General features: G+C 41.7%; 1 pseudogene; it reads right to left on the bottom strand.

Annotated features, from left to right (window-relative positions):
- Window positions 1-7,431: 7,431 nt before the first annotated feature.
- Window positions 7,432-9,702, bottom strand: LOC149282117 (proprotein convertase subtilisin/kexin type 4 pseudogene; annotated as a pseudogene).
- Between the last annotated feature and the right edge of the window lie 5,118 nt (window positions 9,703-14,820).

The raw sequence follows: 14,820 nt of genomic DNA on the forward strand, positions 1-14,820 counted from the left end.
ACATGTTTAGATTGCATGGTTTATATAGCATCTTATCTACTTCTAATGATATATCCTGATTGGTCACTTTTCAAGCAGTTAATGCCTTTTAAGCTGCATAATTAAGAATGGCCTATACTTGACCCTTTGCATACATTCAAAGAAGCATGGAGTAGATGTCTTGGCACAGTTTCAAGGATAACATATTTTTATATATATATATATATATATATATATATATATATATATATATATATCATAAGTCCTCGGCAACTTGGAACTGCAGCTACTATAGTCATAGTAATTATTCCGGACATTATGATTCCTGACTATCGCCAAAACCATCCTTCTAACCAAGAGGTGAACACATCATGTATCCCTGCATTCTCGACAAGTTCATTTGATAAGGATGTTAGTCCTTCGAGTGCTTTGGTGATGCTCCCATCAGGGGTGGTATTATTTGGTGGCCAATAGCATGTCCAAGCCCATTCGATTCTGCCAGGCCATAAGGGAGGTCGCATCCAGTTGCTCATGTATTCCATAGTGAATCAGATAATTCCTTATAATTAAAATAGCTTCCATTTCCCAGATGTTCCTTACAGGTGTAATTTCCTTCATACAGTTGCACTGCTGGAGGTAATTGAGCCCTTTTAACCTTGGGAAACAACAAGTCTAATGTATGACAAGTTCCATTTCCAGGTGAAGTATAAGTGTCATTAAACAATTGTATCATATAATCCTATTGGATCATTTTCTTTTGTTAATGGAAATGGCACCATAGCCAACTGCGGACGGGCTTCTGCACAGACTATACAATTCTCTTTGTTTAGACTTTTTACAGTAAATCGAAGCCATTCCAACCAAATGTTATCTCCATGGAACTGCTTCCAAGGCAATGTAATCAATAGAACTCAAATTGGTATACCGAATTACCCGTCTCAACTTCCTCAATTTGTTTTTCTTCCTGGATCTGTAACTCTTTTTCTGCTTGGACCTTATCTTCTGGAAAGGATAAAAAAAGAAATTTCCCTGTGGGTCCCAATCTGAAATCCACACACATATGGTATATAGTCTCTCATCCGTCTTCATAGGTTCTTTCAAGGTAAATAGCAATTTGTTACAATTATCAAAGGTTGTACATTCAGATTGTAATCTTTTTACAGAAAATCTTGTTTTAATCTAACTCGCTCTTGCCTCGGGTAAATTATATCCCAAATCTGGACTAGCTGTTGTCCGCATAGCATAATCCTAACCGAGGCATGTTATATTTCGTTTCCCGGGGGCTTTTCGGGCATCCAACATATATATACATGGGCCTTAGCGTACTTTCTTGCTTGCCCTATATTTTCGCAATGAATCAATTTACACAGATCAATGACAATAGAACTACCCCCTGTTTTTTTGCTCTGCTATCTTCCCATCTAGTCACCTTCTTGTTCCCATCCAACTTAGCATTAGCATCAGAATAAGGAATTATTGAAAAGGCATCAGTCACTACCCAACAAACTTTAAGCAGGCACCACCTCTTCATCCTACCTGGCCGTCAACTCAGGGTTCGGGGAATGGATTTCTTCACTGGCTTGAGACGAGTCCAACCTATTGTCTGGACCCCCCTTTGTACCCAGACTTAATGAGTGACTACCAGCAAGTGGTGTTACCTTCTTACAGTGCGACTGATGTATCCAACAACTCCTTTTGGCTATTTTACACGCAGTGGGGGTGGTTAATAAAACTTGATACGGTCCTTCACACCTTGGTGATGACCAGTTCTTCCATTTGATTATCCTTACTAAGTCAGTGATGTAGTGAATTGTTTTGGAAAGAACAGTTTTTATTATTAATCCACGTATGATACATCATATCAGATGTGCTGTCCTTAGGACATATGATTAACCCCTTAAGGACAATGGGCGGTCCCTAAACCCATTTAAAACAATGCATTTTGAGCCCGTAGATGTATGGGCTTTGTCATTAAGGGGTTAAGAAATGTTTGTGTATTACATTTAAGATCTATTATGATGTCCTATTATGTATAGTATTATAGATGTTGGTGCCATCTGGTGGCTATTTGCTGTAATCACCAGCCTTTAATACTTGAGCATCTTAGCCCTGCATCCCAGGAGTTGCATAATGCTGGAGGCTGTAAAGAGCGAATTTCCTTTCCTGTCCCTGCCAGGGTGGATGGAGTGGTACTAAGGTCTGTACTTGGAGACTGAGCCTGTGAGCATGAATTGTTTTCGGCGTTGTAGGTGGACAAAGGTGAGCAGGAAGTGCAATTATTGTCCGACTTCCTGTTACAGGTGTTACAGGATGGATGGCAAGCAGCACAAATACGGGTAAAGCCATCAGGTCCTTCTGTCTCCACCGTCTGCGTAGTCTTGAAGTGCTTGGGAGGGCAATAAGACAGGCAGAGCTTTCCAAAGATGTAATACGGTGACTCACATTTTGTACATAACCCATTGCTGCCCCAGGTCAAACAGTCTCTCCTTACAGACCTCTGGATTCTTCTGGCCATCATGTCTTCTTCTGTACCATACAGAATCAGCCTGAAATTATGAAGAAAGACCAGTCTTTGTACCCATCGGCGCTGGTATCCTTTTTAAAAAATTTATATTTTTATGTTTCAAGAAGAAACCGTTTCTTATGTGTTACAAAAATGTTGATCACTGAACATGTATTATTATTTGTAATCTCAATAAGAATATGCAATAGACAATTGCTGTTTTCTGTTGGCCTGAAAGAGTTATTTCTAATGTTTTAAACATATATAAATACATACATTTCTCTATCATTCTATCCCAATCATCCTCATGGAGGGGGCCTAGGGTTTTCTGTCGGGGCGAGTTAACTGTCTTATATTATGTTCTATATCGCCCAGGGAGAAAAAATGAAAAAAAGTAAAGAGGAAACCCAGAGTCAGAGCGGGAAAGATTAACATTCTTAGAATTTGGGCCTTTTTTAGTTAATAATTTCCTCTAAACCAGCCACAAGGGCTGATTTCCATGGCTCCCAAATTTTATAAAATGTAACAACATTATTGATTTTGGAGAAATAGCCTCTTTCCATTGAATATTGGTATTGAATTTGATTAAAGACTAACTTCCAACTAATTCTATCTTCTTTTCTCCACTGTCTGGTCATACACATCTTAACCGCAAGGAGAACATGAACAATAAAGATATTTTGTTTTACCGAAAATTTGTCTAGACCCAGCAGGGGATATCCTGTTCTCCGATGACCTTCCGGGTTACGTCAACAGTGACGCACCCCGGAAGGGAATGCCTGATCGCGTGGCCGGGTAGTTTAAAATAGAACAGCTTTCCAGCTTTCATGCCGGAAGCTGTTACATCAAGTCAGACAGCAGAAAGCCGGCGATGCCAGCTTCTTCTGTCAGTCCAGGCTGTCAAATGACGTGCAGCAGCAGGCATGTGTCCCTGACGCTGCAAGAAGGGCTGGACGTACCGGTATGTCCATAGGGGATTCTTGAGAGGCGTTTTTTGGACGTCCCGGTACGTCCATAGGGGATTGAAGGGGTTAACCAGAGAAAAAAGAAAAATAAATAAATAAAGCCCGACGTTCGCAACATTAGAAAACACGAGTAGCTCAGTACAGTTTTTAAAATACTTGTGTGAGACGCCCATCGGACAGCATCCTCACATCCCCACACGTTCATTGGCTCACATTAACACAGGAGCTTAAATGAGCTGAAAGGAGATTTCTCTCCTCGTTGGTACATAACGTCACACCTCCAGGGTTTGCAGCAAGCAGGCAGCCGACACGTTTCCTTACTTTTAGTCTTAACAGACCGATGTTTAGACTAGACCGGCACTTATCATCATGTAACCAATAGTGCCCTGACAGAGCATCAGTGATCTACTTCAGAAAATATTTTAAATACCAGCTCAATAAAGAAATTATAATGGTATATGTTCTGCCCCAAATCATGTATTCAATTTTCTCATATGATGGCTAAATCTTTATGTATAATTAAAATTAAAAGATATATCCCATGTAACACATATGACACATTGTATCCATGTCTATCCAGTACTTGTTTCAAAATATTAATAGTTCGCAAATTATGTACTTTATATGGTTTATCTAAATATTTCCATTACGTGATTCGGACGAGCCTGCTTCTACAGTTTTTTATATAATTGTTTTTCTTTTAAATCAATTGTTTCTTTTAAATATGTCTTAATTACCTTACAATAGCTTATCACATACATACACTCAGAGCCGGCCTTAGGTGTTCTGGCACCCTGTGCGAACTACACCTCTGGTGCCCCCTCTCGTCCCCCAAAAAAGAAAGGAAAAAAATCTTGTAACAAACAAATAGCTTTCATTAAACAAAACAGCTAATCTGCTGTAACAAAAACAATTTTTTAAACCCTGCTACCACACCAAAAAAAATTGCCACACTGACTGCAGATTAGGGGAAGACTGAAAATCACATGTTAACTCAGCGATAATGGTATAGATCAAATAAACAGAATCAGACATACAAACCCTCTATTTGTAGGTATACAATAATAATGTAAGGAAACATAGCGTACCAGATACAGATCGACAGAATAACACACACCCAGCTTTGCAGGTATAAATATATTGGAATTCACATATAAACTCAGCATTAAAGGTATAGATAACCCCCTAAATTACAGCATAGATCACAGGTCACACACCCCAAAGCCAGCCCTGGCGTCCTCATTGCCCACATAGAACCTGATCAGCACCCAGATTACACACATATTACAGCCCAGCCTGAGCCAACTTTTTCCCCAAACAGCCCAGTATAAGACATCTTTGTCTGCAAACTATGTACCCCCTCTTATCACTATCCTTCCCCCCTCTGCCCCTTCTCACTGCCCCCCCTCTGCCACTTCTCACTGCCTCCCCCTCTGCCACTTCTCACTGCCTCTCCCTCTGCCACTTCTCACTGCCCACCTCTGCCACTTCTCACTGCCCCCCCTCTGCCACTTCTCACTGCACCCCCCTCTGCCACTTCTCACTGCCTCCCCCTCTGCCACTTCTCACTGCCTCCCCCTCTGCCACTTCTCACTGCCCACCTCTGCCACTTCTCACTGCCCCCCCCTCTGACACTTCTCACTGCCTCCCCCTCTGCCACTTCTCACTGCCTCACCTGCTGTGCCACTTCTCACTGCCCCCCCTCTGCCACTTCTCACTGCCCCCCCCTCTGCCACTTCTCACTGCACCCCCCTCTGCCACTTCTCACTGCCTCCCCCTCTGCCACTTCTCACTGCCACCCCCTCTGCCACTTCTTACTGCCTCCCCCTCTGCCACTTCTCACTGCCTCCCCCTCTGCCACTTCTCACTGCCTCCCCCTCTGCCACTTCTCACTGCCTTCCCGCGCTCTGTCACTTCTCACTGCCCCCCCCCTCCCTATCTACCCCCTCTCCCTACTTCTCGTTATAATTGCTTACCTTGTTGCCGGCGTCCGTCTTCCCACTTTGCCGTGATGCGCGCTTCACAGCTGAGCGCCGAAATATGACGTCATATTCCGGCGCTCACCAGGAAACGCCGGCGCCGCGACGGAGAAGAGTGAGGTGTGCCGAGCGGTTGCTGAAAACTTCATGAACGATCGCTCGGCGCCCCTGTTTCTCTTCCGCATTAAATAAAGTTGTTAAAGAAAGACGATGTTTCTATTCCTGACTCCAGGGCAGGCGCCCCTGCTGCCACAGCGCACAGGTAGCACACCCCTAAGACCTGCCCTGCAAACACTGTTACTTGTTGATTAATATTGTTGTTTTAAATTATTTTATGTAAGACAATGACTGCCACACACAACAGGGAAAGATATACATCCGAGACATTTCTGTATATTAAGTGCAAAGTAAATGGTATGCCTTAGCAAGAGCAGAAAGGACAAAATGTGGACTACTAGTTATTCAATAGTCCCATATAATTCACTGTCCCTTTCCTTCTATTTGGGGATCTTCCTCCAATCAAACTTTAAATAAAAAAGACCTCCGAATTTCAGCCGAAACGAACCGCCAGAAAACAAAATTTCTCAAAATGTTTTTAGTGTTGCGGAAAACCTTGATGTAAAGGCATTGCAACGTCAGCTGAGCGAAGAAAGCGGTTGCTTTCTGAGCTTGTTGAACCCCATGATGGGCCAGGCACGTCAATTGTCGCTGTCATCTGTGTGATTTCTCATCAAGGCATTAATCATAACTCTAAGAGCAAATCTGAGGTCGCCCAATAATTTTTCATCCTCCAAGCATTCTGTAAATTAAATTAAATTCAATTTATTTTTATATCTTTACATTTTCAAAGGAATCCTACATATTATGTTTGTACAACAAACTAGGCAACAATGTGCAATGTCATTCAGCAGTTGCTAAGGCCAGTAAGGTATTGTCATGTATAAAAAGGAGCATCAATTCGCGGGATAAAAATATAATTGTGCCTCTTTATAAATCAATGGTAAGACCACACCTTGAAAATGCTGTGCAATTTTGGCCAATTATTCTAAAGAAGGATTTTATAACACTACAAAAAAGGCAGAGATGGGCTACAAAATTAATTACATGGAATGGAACTCTTTAGTTATTTAGAAAGGTTAAAAAAAGTAAATATTTTTAGTTTAGAAGAATGGAGCCTCGGAGGGGATATGATAACATAAATATATTCAGGGCCAAAACAAACCATTGTCTGGAAATCTATTCAAAAACAGGACTATGCATAGGACACGGGGTCACGCGTTTAGACTGGAAGAAAGGAGATTTAGTCTAAGGCAGAGGAAAGGTTTTTTACAGTAAGAACAATAAGGATGCGGAATTCTCTGCCTGCAGAGGTAGTTTAAACAGCAACTGGATGAATACATCCAAAAATATAATATTCAGGGATATCATTTTTAAATTATGGGGAAATAGCTTCTTGATCCAAGGAAAGATCTGACTGCTATTCTGGGATCAAGAAGGATTCCCCCCCCCCCCTAGTTTTTGCAAAATTGGAAAGAGCTACAAACTGGATTTTTAGTCCCTTCTTTTAGATTAACAGCAATTAACAGATGTGGGAAAGGCTAAACTTGAAGGACGCATGTCTTTTTCAGACTATGTAACTATGCAATACAAATGTGTGAAATAAACTAACAAGACAAACGTGTCTCTAAGCATTGCAGCCGTCCAAAGCTCCCCTGTTGAGCATATTTGTCTGTTTTCACAAATACTACCTTTTCCCAGAAATTATCTTCAGTTACACAACTAATAAGTCAGTGATGCAGTGAATTGTTTTGGAACGCATGATTTTTATTATTAATCCACGTATGATAAATCAGATCGGATATGTCAAATCAGAGATGGTGTCACACTATTCCCTCCCCAAGAGTGTGGCCATATCAACTATCAAGTAAGTCACATCAAAATGACCTTTTTCATTGTCAAGTCTCTGTATCATTGCTAGGCTGGGTCTTTGCTCTTCCTTGTGGTTTTAGTCCTCATCGCTATATGAAGGTTGGAGAAGCTGAGATTCTGCTCCCTGTTCAGCTTCCACCTCATCATTAGGAGCACAGAGCTTACCCTTCTCTACGTCAAAAGACTGAGCTTTGTTTACAGTTCTTCTCCGGAGAAGCCAGCAAATGAAAAACAGCTTCGCTATCGAGACTACAGTAGCCCCGCTTATAACTACAGCCATGGCTATAGTTTCAGGTGCCAGGGTGGTGCTAAGGTCTGTACTTGGAGATTGAGCCTGTGAGCAGGAATGGCTTTTGGCGTTGTAGGTGGATAAAGGTGAGCAGGAAGTGCAATTATTGTCCGACTTCCCGTTACAGGTGTTACAGGATGGATGGCAAGCAGCACAAATACGGGTAAAGCCATCAGATCCTTCTGTCTCCACCGTCTGCGTAGTCTTGAAGTGCTTGGGAGGGCAATAAGACAGGCAGAGCTTTCCAAAGATGTAATACGGTGACTCACATTTTGTACATAACCCATTGCTGTCAAAGGTCAAACAGTCTCTCCTTACAGACCTCTGGATTCTTCTGGCCATCATGTCTTCTTCTGTACCATACAGAATCAGCCTGAAATTATTAAGAAATCCATGGTTCCTATAGCCTCCCTTGTTTAAAAGTTCCAAGGTCCAAATGCCCTGTGGATTTTCATCCCAAGTGTGTGTCGTCATGAAAGACCAGTCTTTGTACCCATCGGTGCTGGTATCATATGCTCTCAAAGCCATCAACACAGAACGGGTGCCCATAGGGCTGGTGAGAGAGATTTCCAGGTCACCTCTGCGACTATAACTTAGGGAGATTTGGGCTTGGACATGTTCCAGGGACACTATGTGGTTGCGGGAACCATGACAGGCAGTCACATTCACGGTCACCAGTAGGTTAGAATCCAGTTTTTGTGGGGTGTTTACAACCTCAATCAGGCACTTTCTTTGAGGCCGAGTTGTCTCCCACATTTTAGCCAGCTCTACTACTTGTCCAGCGTTCAGGAGCCCATAGCCATAATGGTGGCTGACTTTTCGTCCAACTCCATTTGATACCCAGTCTTCAGCAGTCAGGTGGGTGGGATTGGATGATCTTACTACAATATGCTGTAAATCCCTCCATGTTAGAGCTGGGTTTGCCTCCAATGCGAGAGCTAGAATTCCAGTAGCAAGCGGTGCAGAAGCTGAAGTGCCAGTATACTGATCTGTGCACTTGTGACGAATATCAGTGCTGACAATCTTCCCTTCGTTGTTGATGCCGCTGCTGTATGTAGTGGTGAGTAAGGCTGAGCATGCCTCACTGTACCACGGGACCTTTCCATATTCTGTGGTACTACCCACAGAAATGGTGTAGATGCTGTTAGAGTACCCATCAGCATTGCAGTTGTCATAATGCAATCCACCATTTCCAGATGCCCAAACAAAGACAGATCCAAGGCCACCTCGACCATTCGCTATTCCTTTAACGAAAGCCTCAGAAGCAAGCACTCCTGGTCCGTCTACAATCTCACCATCATCGTCAGGGCCCCAGCTGGCACTATAAATGTCAATATGCTGTGGGTTTAGACTCAGTGACTGAGCTTCGATAATATCTGTGATCAACCCGTCCAGCATCCGCACACCGCCTATTGCAGCATTGTAGGCGATTCCGGCGCCACAAATACCATTATTGGCAACTGCAGCCACCTCACCTGCACAGCGGGTCCCGTGGTGGTTCTCATTGGATGGGTCATATCGGGGCTGAGGGTCAGGATCATTACTGTTAAAGTCATAACTTGCCATTGGATCATAGTTCTGTGCCAGATCAGGGTGGTCCTTTTCAAGTCCATCATCCACAATGGTCACAACCACACCCCTTCCAGTGTACCCATGGCTCCAAGCAGTCAGAACGCCTAAGTCAGGATTGCCATTTTTATTCAGGTACCACTGCTTGCGGAACAGGGGGTCTGTTGGCTCCGGATAAGTTTGTCTTTTCTTCCTTCTCTTCAAGGTCTGCTGCTCAAACCAACTAATCTTGGGTTCTTTCTTCAGCTGAACATGCCTACCCCAGTGAGGGCTGAAAGATTTCTTTTGTATGCTCCGATGGACTAGATGGTAGAAATCACTACCAAGCACCACTTCCCCAAGATTGATGAAACCAAATTTCCTTGCTATGCGTTCTGCCTCTGCAGAGCCATCAGGTATGCGCACTGCCCAGCTATTTGTATACAGTTCAAGAGCAAAGAGCGCATGGATCCCGACAGCTACAATCAAAACCAAAGCGATTCTCCACATTTTGCAACGTGAGTTTAAACAAAACTCTGTGTTTTTCACCACCAGTGTTTATATAGCCACTGCTCACCAGTAGTGTCTCAATAAGAGTGTTTGGCAGCAGCAGTGACGCAGTAACAGAATGTGGCAGCAGCACTGTCACAATAACAGGGTGTGGCACATGGACAGCTTACATCACAATAGCAGGGGGAGGGGCATGAAACTCTCAGTGACCAGCCAGCCAACAAAGTAATGCTTACAATGATAGTGTCAATATGTTATATACATACATACCTATACATACTACTGTTCAAAGGTTTGCAATCACTGAGATGTTTTGATTAAAAAAGAAAACTTCTAGCTGTAACATACTTGCAGAAGGGTTTTTTAATGACCAATTGTCATTAGAATGTACATTAACTGGACATATTTCCCAGCTTTAATAAATATTTATATTGTTATTTACTACTAAAGTAAACATGTTAAATAAATGAATTCCTTTTTGAAAATACTTTTGCAGTACTGTACTGTTTCTATAGTTTCTTGGTGAGGCTGCTTAATTTGTGAGGCTGTCTCATCTGTCTTCACACTCAGCTGTCTGTTCAGCACTGGAGGGGTTAATGTTCGCTTCCAGCCTTCCCCAGTGCCCAATACCGACCTCCATGCTTGGGTAGCTCTGAAACCAGGGGCATTGCTAGGTCTCAAAAAAATCCAGGGCTACAGCCCATAGCAGATAAAATAGCAGTGGAGTCCACTTTTGCAGTGGTTACTGTGCATACAGCACACACACATTATACATATATATATATATATATATATATATATATATACACACACATTTTTCCTATTACCCAGATTACACACAGACACAGGACTCACCCAGATTGCACACACAGTGGTCTCCTCTCTGATTTTCAGGTCTCCACTCAGTCTCGCTCAGGCACAAAAAGAGGCTCAAAACTAAACCAAATAACTGCAGGATTCTCAGGGGTAATCAAACCCTAATGATAACCGATCTCAGACAAGTATCTAATATCCTGCCAATAAAACATAACTTTTATTTGTAATGGTAGCCTGTAAGAGCAATACAATGTATCTAAAAAGTGGCCGTCTCTGCTCTACATAGAGGTTTCTAATGACAGACACTATGTATGACTATTCACCCTGCTGCTCCTCCCTACACCCTAAACTGCCTCTATATAACAAAGCTTCTCTCCCATAGTGACATACTTCCTAGCAGAAGATGTAAAGGGTGCCCAAACCTGTCAGTCTGTCTCGCTTAAAAACATCCTAGGATTGCCTTAACCAGAGAAAAAAGAAAAATAAATAAACTAACCCTGACGTTCAAAACATTTAAAAACGCGAGTAGCTTGGTACAGTTTTTAAAATACTTGCGTGAGACGCCCATTGGACAGCATCCTCACATCCCCACACAGCAGATTTCTCTCCTCGTTGGTACATAACGTCACACCTCCAGGGTTTTTAAATCTTTTAAATCAATTGTTTCTTTTACATATGTCTTAATGACCTTACAACAGATACATACACTGTTACTCGTTAATTAATATTGTTGTTTTAAATTATTTTATGTAAGACAATGACTGCCACACACAACAGGGAAAGATATACATCCGAGACATTTCTGTATATTAAGTGCAGACTAAATGGTATGCCTTAGCAAGAGCAGAAAGGACAAAATGTGGACTACTAGTTATTCAATAGTCCCATATAATTCACTGTCCCTTTCCTTCTATTTGGGGATCTTTCTCAAATCAAATTTTGGAACAGATGCCAAGGCCGATCCTGTGTGGTTGCAGTGCATCATCCTCCTTAGAATGCCCCCGAAATGTTGTCCCAAATAAAAAAGACCTCCAAATTTAGCCGAAACGAACAGCCAGAAAACAAAATTTCTCAAAATGTTTTTAGTGTTGCGGAAAACCTTGATGTAAAGGCATTGCAACGACAGCTGAGCGAAGAAAGCGGTTCATTTCTGAGCCTTTTGAATCCCGTGATGGGCCAGGCACGTCAATTGTCGCTGTCATCTGTGTGATTTTTCATCAAGGCGTTAATCATAACTCTAAGAGCAAATCTGAGGTCGCCCAATACTTTTTCATCCCCCACACATTCTGTGAATTAAACTTTTATTTCTTTATATCTTTACCATTCTCAAAGGAATCCTACATATTTTGTTTGTACAACAAACTAGGCAACAATGTGTGTGAATTAAAGGTCGAATTCTCCTCAGAAAGAGTTTCCTTTCTTCAGATCATGCGCATAATCGAGACAAGGCACGCAGCAAACATAAGTCGAAACGTTGTCTACTTACATGTTTAGATTGCATGGTTTATATAGCATCTTATCTACTTCTAATGATATATCCTGATTGGTCACTTTTCAAGCAGTTAATGCCTTTTAAGCTGCATAATTAAGAATGGCCTATACTTGACCCTTTGCATACATTCAAAGAAGCATGGAGTAGATGTCTTGGCACAGTTTCAAGGATAACATATTTTTATATATATATATATATATATATATATATATATATATATATATCATAAGTCCTCGGCAACTTGGAACTGCAGCTACTATAGTCATAGTAATTATTCCGGACATTATGATTCCTGACTATCGCCAAAACCATCCTTCTAACCAAGAGGTGAACACATCATGTATCCCTGCATTCTCGACAAGTTCATTTGATAAGGATGTTAGTCCTTCGAGTGCTTTGGTGATGCTCCCATCAGGGGTGGTATTATTTGGTGGCCAATAGCATGTCCAAGCCCATTCGATTCTGCCAGGCCATAAGGGAGGTCGCATCCAGTTGCTCATGTATTCCATAGTGAATCAGATAATTCCTTATAATTAAAATAGCTTCCATTTCCCAGATGTTCCTTACAGGTGTAATTTCCTTCATACAGTTGCACTGCTGGAGGTAATTGAGCCCTTTTAACCTTGGGAAACAACAAGTCTAATGTATGACAAGTTCCATTTCCAGGTGAAGTATAAGTGTCATTAAACAATTGTATCATATAATCCTATTGGATCATTTTCTTTTGTTAATGGAAATGGCACCATAGCCAACTGCGGACGGGCTTCTGCACAGACTATACAATTCTCTTTGTTTAGACTTTTTACAGTAAATCGAAGCCATTCCAACCAAATGTTATCTCCATGGAACTGCTTCCAAGGCAATGTAATCAATAGAACTCAAATTGGTATACCGAATTACCCGTCTCAACTTCCTCAATTTGTTTTTCTTCCTGGATCTGTAACTCTTTTTCTGCTTGGACCTTATCTTCTGGAAAGGATAAAAAAAGAAATTTCCCTGTGGGTCCCAATCTGAAATCCACACACATATGGTATATAGTCTCTCATCCGTCTTCATAGGTTCTTTCAAGGTAAATAGCAATTTGTTACAATTATCAAAGGTTGTACATTCAGATTGTAATCTTTTTACAGAAAATCTTGTTTTAATCTAACTCGCTCTTGCCTCGGGTAAATTATATCCCAAATCTGGACTAGCTGTTGTCCGCATAGCATAATCCTAACCGAGGCATGTTATATTTCGTTTCCCGGGGGCTTTTCGGGCATCCAACATATATATACATGGGCCTTAGCGTACTTTCTTGCTTGCCCTATATTTTCGCAATGAATCAATTTACACAGATCAATGACAATAGAACTACCCCCTGTTTTTTTGCTCTGCTATCTTCCCATCTAGTCACCTTCTTGTTCCCATCCAACTTAGCATTAGCATCAGAATAAGGAATTATTGAAAAGGCATCAGTCACTACCCAACAAACTTTAAGCAGGCACCACCTCTTCATCCTACCTGGCCGTCAACTCAGGGTTCGGGGAATGGATTTCTTCACTGGCTTGAGACGAGTCCAACCTATTGTCTGGACCCCCCTTTGTACCCAGACTTAATGAGTGACTACCAGCAAGTGGTGTTACCTTCTTACAGTGCGACTGATGTATCCAACAACTCCTTTTGGCTATTTTACACGCAGTGGGGGTGGTTAATAAAACTTGATACGGTCCTTCACACCTTGGTGATGACCAGTTCTTCCATTTGATTATCCTTACTAAGTCAGTGATGTAGTGAATTGTTTTGGAAAGAACAGTTTTTATTATTAATCCACGTATGATACATCATATCAGATGTGCTGTCCTTAGGACATATGATTAACCCCTTAAGGACAATGGGCGGTCCCTAAACCCATTTAAAACAATGCATTTTGAGCCCGTAGATGTATGGGCTTTGTCATTAAGGGGTTAAGAAATGTTTGTGTATTACATTTAAGATCTATTATGATGTCCTATTATGTATAGTATTATAGATGTTGGTGCCATCTGGTGGCTATTTGCTGTAATCACCAGCCTTTAATACTTGAGCATCTTAGCCCTGCATCCCAGGAGTTGCATAATGCTGGAGGCTGTAAAGAGCGAATTTCCTTTCCTGTCCCTGCCAGGGTGGATGGAGTGGTACTAAGGTCTGTACTTGGAGACTGAGCCTGTGAGCATGAATTGTTTTCGGCGTTGTAGGTGGACAAAGGTGAGCAGGAAGTGCAATTATTGTCCGACTTCCTGTTACAGGTGTTACAGGATGGATGGCAAGCAGCACAAATACGGGTAAAGCCATCAGGTCCTTCTGTCTCCACCGTCTGCGTAGTCTTGAAGTGCTTGGGAGGGCAATAAGACAGGCAGAGCTTTCCAAAGATGTAATACGGTGACTCACATTTTGTACATAACCCATTGCTGCCCCAGGTCAAACAGTCTCTCCTTACAGACCTCTGGATTCTTCTGGCCATCATGTCTTCTTCTGTACCATACAGAATCAGCCTGAAATTATGAAGAAAGACCAGTCTTTGTACCCATCGGCGCTGGTATCCTTTTTAAAAAATTTATATTTTTATGTTTCAAGAAGAAACCGTTTCTTATGTGTTACAAAAATGTTGATCACTGAACATGTATTATTATTTGTAATCTCAATAAGAATATGCAATAGACAATTGCTGTTTTCTGTTGGCCTGAAAGAGTTATTTCTAATGTTTTAAACATATATAAATACATACATTTCTCTATCATTCTATCCCAATCATCCTCATGGAGGGGGCCTAGGGTTTTCTGTCGGGGCGA

The sequence above is a fragment of the Sceloporus occidentalis genome, unplaced genomic scaffold, assembly GCF_023333645.1.
Source record: "Sceloporus occidentalis isolate IW3139 unplaced genomic scaffold, rSceOcc1.0.p SCAF_122, whole genome shotgun sequence".
Lineage (NCBI taxonomy): Eukaryota > Metazoa > Chordata > Lepidosauria > Squamata > Phrynosomatidae > Sceloporus > Sceloporus occidentalis.